Below are 8899 nucleotides of genomic sequence, written 5' to 3' on the forward strand. Positions count from 1 at the left end.
TGGCCAGTGCATTGAGGGCTCAGAGGGTTGGAGAGTCCTCCAGATGATTCGCCAGGGAAACCATAGGATCTTTTTGATGCACCCGCTCCTCTTCAGAAGGAGGGGCACCGGGGCCATCCTTTGCTTCTAAGGTGCAGCGCCTCTTTTTCCTGGAGGGGTGTGGAGGGAGCGGGATCTCCATGTCCAACATTGTGTCCTTTTCTACAGCCTCACTGCCTAGCACAAACATTTAAAGAGCTGGAGTGCATGAGGAAGCCTCCCTCTTTGTCCTCCTCCCACACCAGCTGCATAAACATCATGTGGTGAAGGCCAGCCAGCTTTTCCGCTGTCCCGTAGGCTAGGTGAGTTGACTATCCCAACTGCTAGAGGAGCTTGTCCAGAAATGGCAGTACATTAGATAATTTCTGCTATGCTATCGCCACAAGAGTGGTGCTGGAGAAAGTTTCCTCCCACTGTCAAACCTCCGTTCAATGCTGCAAACATCGTCTGCTCAGTCCATAGGAAGAAAATGGCCTTCCCGTGCATCCTCAAAGCTACAACCTTACCCTTGGCCTTCTGGCCTTCCTCAATGGACATAATAGGGTGGGAGTAGCACTTCGCACCATTTCTGAATGAATGACGATGGGATAACAGCTACCATCACATACTGCTGACTTGAATAGAGATCTTTAAAATTATGAAAGTGTTTGACAGAATAGAGGCAGAAAAGACACTTCCACTTGTCGGAGAGACCACAACTTGGTGTCAAATATAAGATAGTCACGAATAAATCCAGAAGGGAATTTAGGAGAAACTGCTTTACCCAGAGGGTGGTGAAAAGGTGGATCACGCTACCACAAGGAGTAGTTGAAGCAAATAGCATAGATGGATTTAAGGGGAAGTTAGGTAACAACAACACCACCTTGCATTAATGTAGCACCTTTATCATAGTAAAATGTCCCACGGCCATTCACAGGAGCATAGTATAAAATTTGACACTGAGCCACATCATGAGATAATTAGGACAGGTGAACAAAAGCTTGATCAAAGAGGGAGGTTTTAAGGAGCCTCTTAAAGGAGGTGTGAGTGTTTAAGAGGTTTATGGATTCCAGCCATTCGGACCTAGCTGAAGGCACAGCTGCCAATGGTGGGCCAAAGGAAATCAGGGATGTTCAAGAGGCCAGAATTGGAGGAGCACGGAGATCTCCTAAGGTCGTAGTTCAGGAGGAGGTTACAGAGATGGGAAGGGGTGAGGCTGTGAAGGAATTGGAGAATAAGAATTTTAAAATCGAAGCATTGCTGTAGCGAGAGCTAATGTAAGTCAGCGAGCATTTGGACGAATAGGACCTGGTGCAAGTTAAAATATAGGCACCAGAGTTTTGAATGATCTTGAGTTTACAGAAAGTAGAAAACCACCCAAGACAGCATTGGAAGAGTCAAGTCTAGAGGCATGAATGAAGGTTTCAGTAGCAGATGAGCTGAAGGAGAGGAAGTACCGTTCGCTGTTACGGAGGTGTAAGTAGGCAGTCTTCGTGATAGAGAGAATGGTTGGATGCTCAGCTGAGGGTCAAATAGGAAGCAGAGTTAATGTTTCAGATTGATAACCATTCGTCAGAGCATTTCACTAATTTTGCCTCTCCACAGATGCTGCCAGACCAGCTGAGTCTTTCCAGCACCTTCTGTTTTTATTTCAGATTTCCAGCATCTGCAGTATTTTGCTTTTGTTTTGCCTATAGTGACACCATTATTCCCAGTTAGAATGGAGATGATTGAGTAATTCCCCCATCACTCACACCTGGCAGTGACTGGAATTGATTTTACAAATTAATTTGCATTATTAACTATCCTCCACTGACTGCATTTTGCTTGAGAAATAACTATTTGCATTATTTAAGTATCCCAACTTGGACATCAAATTTACCTGCTCAGAAGTGCAATCATAACTTCTTGCTTTGTGACCTCACCCCTCCCTATCTCTGTAACCTCCTTCAGCCCCACAACACTTCAAGATAGCTGCACTCCTCTGATTCTGGCCTCTTGCGCATCCTCAGTTTTAATCACTGCACCATTGGCAGCCATGCTCCCTGCTGCTTAAGTGCTATTATTTTATTATTTAGCAAATGCAAATCCCCGGAGCCAAGTGATAGCCTCCTCATTTGCTGAGTTTAAGGTGATTAGTCTGCCACTTAGTCTGTAGAGGGGACACTCCTCGGTAATGTGCAGCATTGTTTGTGTCCCTCCACAAATGCATAAGGGGTTTGTACTGAGACCCCAGCAGTGGAGGTTGGCTGCGCAGGGGCCCTGGCTTGTCCTGAACAAGTTTAGCAAGGACCACTCTCGCCGTGATTGTTCAAAGCCTGCCATTAACAGATGGGGTTTATTACAAGGAACTTGTTAGTGACTTCCCGTGTTTTCCATTTCTTGATCTAAAGGATGTCTGCTGGTAGATCTTGCATAGGAGGGTTGCACCATATGGAAGGCGGGCAGTAGGTGGAGTGAACATGTCATTAACGAATGGTAAGTGAGGTGCAGCACAGATGGTTTCAACCAGCTTGTGGGTTTTCGTCAGTTGGCAGATGTGTGAGGGAGTGATGTTTGCGAGGACAGGAAGCCAAGGGAGGGGTGTTGAGCGGAGGGTTCCAGTTATAATGCACATTTTTGCATTCAATTGAGTATCAACAAGATGTGTGTGTGTGTGATGACCTATGCCAGACAGGTGCACAGTACTCTGCTGCTGAGGTCCAGAGTGTTGTGGCAGCAGCACCCCAGGTAGATTGGGCACGTTTGGTTAATAGGTTGATTCTGATTTTGATCTTTGTTGCTGTTTTCTTCAGATGCTCCCGGAAGGACAAAGTCCTATCCAGAGTCACTCCCAAGTATGTTGGGTTGGGATCATGCTTTAGTCTCTGACCATCCATGTAGGTACACAAACCTTTATTAGTGCTGGCATTGTGAAGGTGGAATATACTTGTTACGACTGGGTGAGAATGGGGTCTAGGGATCTTTCTCAGCCTTCACCCGGTCTTACTGTAACAGGATTTAATTTTAAACACACCGTGTTTTAGCTCCGCCTTGGTGAATCCTTGTTCATCGCTTTCCAATTATAAGGCAAAGAAATGAGCACAAACAGGCTTTCTTAGTTTTAAAGAAGAAAAGTGAAATTTATTAAAACTTAAACTCTAATTTGGTTAACGCCTATCGATACACGGCGCGCATCACGCTAGCATGCATACACGATACGCACATGCAAATAGAGACAGAAAAGAGCAGAAGAAAAATAAAGTGAAAAAGTTTGAGGCAATCTCTGAAGGGTTTGTTACTGTGCTTCAAGTTCACTGTAGAGTCCTTGATTGTAGGTAGTCTTGCTTTTCGTTGGGGCCCAGTATTATTCTTGAGCCTTGTTCACTGTAGGAGACTTTTCTCTCTTGGGGCTCGCAGCCCTGGATGTCTTCAATGGATCTTCAGTTCTGTGAGAAAGAGATGGGAGCAGACAGGAGAGAGATGTTCTCAGTCCAGCAGCAAAGAGCTTTCTTCTAGTTTAAAACTCTGTGGCAAGTTCAAAATTCAAAAAAACTCCAACAGCCAGTTAGTCATGTGACTAAACTGAAATAAAAACAAGAAATGCTGGGAAATATTCAGCAGGTCTGGCAGCATCTGTGGAGAGAGAAGCAGAGTTAACGTTTCAGGTCAGTGACCATTCATCAGAATTGGCAAATATTAGAAATGTGATAGGTTTTAAGCAAGTAAAGTGGGGGTGGGGCAAGAGATAACAAAAGAGAAGGTGTTGATAGGACAAGGTCACAGAATAACTGACCAGGAGATCATGGAGCAAAGGCAAACGGTACATTAATTGTGTGGTGAAAGATAAAGCATTAGTACAGAGAGGGTGTTAATTGACAGAAAACTGAACAGCCCTGGCCCCAAGCACAAACATGAAAAAACAGTAGAAATAAAATAAACACAAAACAAAACTAACAAAAATGGGTGGGGTGGGGGGCCCGTCATGCTCTGTGAATAAACTGGTCTGACCATGTCTGTTTGTGTATTTGGCCATCGTAGCAGTGAACCTGGAATGTGAGCTCCTCTACCCTCGATGTCTGGTAATCAAAAGTCCATTGTGGATTAAACTGGAGCAAGGAGTGGCCCCTTTGTCCTTTCCAAGTACTGTCTGTTGCTATACAAATGCCTTTCCAGTCAAGGGTCTGTTTTTTTTTTTTAATTCTTTCTTTACTCCAGTAACAGTTTAAAAATCAATGTTCATGTGGTGAAATTAATGTGCCTCATTCTTGGCAGGTGGGGGCCTGCATGACACACTGGATATGGTTTTAGAGGGGTTCACTGAGACGCCATGTGCTGCAGTAGTCAGTCAACTTTGTAACGTCTTCGTTAAGGAACTGGTCCAGGGTTCAGAAGGATGGAGCTTGGATGGCACAACAGATGTCATCAGCATAGCTGAACTTGTGAGATGTGGTTGTTGGCAGGTCATTTGTATATATGTTGAGCCCTGTGGTAGTCCATCGGCCAGTCTTCTCCATGCACTTCTCCCTTGTCCGAGGTGGACTCTCAATCGTCTGTGGCGAAGGAGTGTTTCTACAACTGTCCCGATCCAGGTTGGAAGCACTTTTGACAGCTTCAGGAGCAGACCAATGTGCCACACTATCATAGGCAGCCTGTCCTCAGGTTCTTCAGAAGCCATTTTCGATGTAGGTGTTGAGTGCCAGAACTTGATCACATGTGTTGTGCCCCTTACGGAAACCAGCTTGGTCGACATTAATGATGGTCTCTACTTCCAGAGATATATGTTGCAGGATAAGATGCTCAAAGATCTTAAAGCACTTAGAAAGTAGTGAAATCGGTCGATAGCTGGCTGCCAGTATGAGATCTTTTCTGGGTTTTGGAATAGCAATGATTTTTGCTGTAATGCCACACCATCGGGAGTGAGTTTGAGCTGATGATTCTTGTGTAGAACTGAATCAACCAGGCACGAGCACAGGGGCCAAGATGTTTCAAGAATTCTGGTGCAATATTGTCATATCTCACTGCTTTGCCATATTTCAGGTCCCATGATGCTTTCTCCAGTTCTGTGATCTTCAGCACTGAGCTCTGGAATTCCTCTCTGCCTCTTGACCTTTTTTAGATGCTCCCTAAAACTTAGCTCTGACCAAGTTTTTGGCCATCTGCCCTAATACTTCCTTATGTGGCTCAGTGTTGAGCTTCATTTAATAATGCTTCTGTGAAGCACCTTGGAAAGTATTACTATGTTAAAGATGCTTATATAAATGCACATTGTTGCTGCTGTAGGGATATATCTGATTTCTGAAGTCAGAGATGTCTGAGTAATATAGTGCTGTAGTGAATGTTTCCCACCAGCAGGTGGAAGAGTTGAGCAAATTCAATGATGTTGCAAACAATTGCACTTCAAAAATGGACCTCTTTTTATGAATTAACAGAATGCAAAGAAATTCTCGTTTTTAAGTACGTGTGAAATAGGAAAAATAAGGGAAAATTCAGCTGTTCAACAGCACCCAGCAAGGAACTTTGTTCAGTGAGAGCACAGGCTGGAGCGTTAATGTTGATGTTAATGTTGATTTCCACTCTGTGCTCCTTTGAGCACAGCTCCTGCTGGGAACAATAGAATAGTGAACTTATCCTATCTTTCTTTGATTGCAGGCAATAATAAAATCAACTGTGTACCCCATGTCCCTGCAATTTTTTCTCCAAGTATTTAAACCAATTCCCTTTTCCAGGCTAAAATTGAATCTGTATCCACACTATTGAGCAGTGCATTCCAAATCCAAACCACTCATTGCCTAAAAAGGTTTTTCCTCATGTTGTCTCACCTTAAATCTGGTTATTGAGCCTTCAGCCATTGGAGCCAATTCTCTTCATTTATTCTCTCTAAACCTTTAACGATTTTAAACTCCTCTATCAAATCTCCTCTTAGCCTTCTCTCCTCCAAGAAGAACAATTCCAGTTTCTCTAGTTTATCTTCAACTCTGGAACCATTCTAGTATATTTCTTCAGCACCCTTCCAAAGCCTTCATGTCGTTCCTAAAGTGTGTTTCCCAGAATTGGACACAATACTCCAGCTGGGGACGATTAGTTTTACATAGGTTTGACATAATTTCCTGGCTTTGTACAATATGGGCTGAATTTTACCAGTAGGGAGGAAGTACTGACATCAGGCTCCAAAGCGGGTCGTATGGACAGTCCACAGGACAGGAAAGCCGATTTTGCCGTCAGTGTCTAATTAACAGCCAGCAGGCATGAGAGCCGCCTCATAATGGGAGGCGGGCAGGAGGAAATCCCGGCAGCTGAAAAGCAGGTGCCTTATTTAAAGGGAAGGCTGCGCTCTGATCAAAGGCGTCATGCATAGAGGCAGCTGGCAGGGGGTTAAACAAGGGAGGCTTTGAAGGAATGGCTGCAGTTAGAGGAAGTGTGTCTCCAAGGTTTAGTGATGCCTCTCTGGAGGTGCTCCTCCAGGTGGCAAGGGCACAGTTCCAATTGAGGGGAGGAAGAGGCCAGCAAGCCTCACCAAGAAGCCATGGCTGGAGGTAGCAGAGGAATCAGCAGCTGTAGGGTGGTCGCATGGACATGGTTGCAGTGCCACAGGCATTTCAATGACCTGGTGAGGCCTGGCAGGATGAGTGGAATTTCTAATACTGGCTCGCAGCCCTGGATGTCACGGAAGGTGCCAATGAAATGTGAGAAGAGGTTGTACACCCAGGCATCGCGGATCACCAGGCACCAGTGTTCACAACAAAGTGCATAATAGCCTCACGGCCGACGCCCCTGATCAGTCAGAGTTGACCGCGGCATTGCCAATGCTGAATGGTCACTTTCAGCAGGCTTCCCAGTGACACAATGCTGGATATTGCAACTGGCACAAACTGAGGAGCCCAGCTGGGCTATGAGAGACCAGCGAGAGGGTGCATGTCTGTATTTGGCGGAGCAGCGAGCTCACGATGCCAGATAGCTGCTGATGGAGGAGGAGGCAATGGAGCTAGGCGCAAGGCAGCCTGTCACTGGTGGTGAGGCAGGTGTAGAGCCCATAAGCGTGTGAGTAATTTCATGGAAGTGGCCGTGAAACTTTCTGACAATCATTAACTGTGGTACGCCTGTGACCAGTGATGAACACGGAGCTCCTGATGAAAGACAGGCAGGAGTTGGTAGAAAGTGCAGCACCCTAACATCACTCGTGTCTATCTCGCAGGTCAAGTAACAGATGAAGCAGCAATGACAGCAGCATAATATGAGTCCTCAGAGGAAGAGCCAAGAGCCGCCATATGAGGAGAAAGTGCCACATCATTCTAGCACACCCTTCACCAGTGCAGATACTCTCACGTCAGTAGACATTGGCGTGTGATTAGCAAGGGTGGCACTAGCTAGTGAGTATAGCATAGATGCGCACGAGCAGCTAATGGAGGCAGTGACAGCTGTGGCTACTCCCTATCAGAGAACTGAGGAAGGGCCCAGCAATGCTCAGCTTAACGCAGATGGCAAACATTGGGAGTCATCAGCAATGTGGCAAATGCTGGAGCAGCAATATGTGGATTTCTGTTAGAGTTTCAAGAGGCTGTTCGCACCCATGCACCGACGATGGAGGAGTCCATCCATACCATGAGTGGCGCCATATCTCTGGTCTGTGAGCACATGGCTTCCTCCATTGACTGGTGACCCTCATGGAAAGTCACTTCCACTATACCACCCAGCGGATGCAGGAGGTGTGCTCTGACCTGCATATTACTGCCTCATCCTTGAGCTCTGTGGAGCAATGGGTCAACGAGATGGGCCCGTGATGCCTGGACCTCTTGCCAGGCGCTCAAGCACTTCACATAAGTAGGGAAGGGCAAATGGGCCTTTGAAGGGTGGAGGAGCAGCTGCCTGAAGCCCCTGGGGGCTCTTCTCAGGGTGCTTCTGGCATCGACGGCAGCTCCTCAGCAGTGACACCAACACCTCATGAAGCCATGATGACAGATGCATGTGCCGGGGCTTCTGGTCTTCAGGCTCCCAGAGGACGACTGCCCCAGTCATCTGAAGCACTGGAGCAGAACAGCAAGCAGCCTGCCTCCACATGTGCTGAGACAGCACAATGTAGGAATACCCACAAGCATTCACATAATACCACCTAGTTGCACTTGGGTCTTATCACTGGGTGATAGTTTATTGTGTAATCTCAAAGATTTGGCTTAATGTGTCGAATGAAAGGTCATGTTTTGCATTAGATGAGGTCTCGAGTGCTCATTTCTGTCCTATTGGGCTATTACCAGCTGGTGAGCTCTTGAGAAGGCGGTCATGAAAAGGTCTGCATTGCATGAGGACAATGGCGAATGTATGCCTTGGCTTAATGTCATGACGGGCACACTGAAATGGTAAGGGCATTTAAGGAAAGGCTACCAAGGCTATATGAAAGAAAGAACTGAATCGTTTACATGAGTGTTTAAGGGAGGCTCAGCAGAAATCTGTCCATATGAGTGATTCACGGTGTCTTCCTGATACTTATGTCAATGCCCGTTGACGGCAGCCCCTCGGGTGCATTGCGACTTCCTGCCTGGCTTGAAACCACTCCAAATCTTCCTCTGAGGAGGAGAAGGTGGTGCCCTCAAGGAGGTCCTCATTCCCCAAAACTACTCCCCTCTGGAGTATCAGATTGTGCAGAGCACTACACTCCACAATGATACTTGAGATCCTTGATGGTGCCGACTGCAGAGCTCCCACCAATCTATGCAGACATCTGAAGCTTATTTTCAAAAGGCTTATGGCCTGTTCAGTGGTTTCCCTCATAGTTGAGTGGTAGCGGTTGTAAGTGTCCTTTGCCTCTGTGTTGGGATTCACTACAGGTCTAAGGAGCCATGTCTTCAGTGTGTAGTGTATCCCTGTCACCCCAGTATCCATCCACAAAGGCATTAGGGCGGCCTGC

This window comes from Heterodontus francisci, chromosome 20 (assembly GCF_036365525.1).
Source record: "Heterodontus francisci isolate sHetFra1 chromosome 20, sHetFra1.hap1, whole genome shotgun sequence".
Classification (NCBI taxonomy): Eukaryota; Metazoa; Chordata; class Chondrichthyes; order Heterodontiformes; family Heterodontidae; genus Heterodontus; species Heterodontus francisci.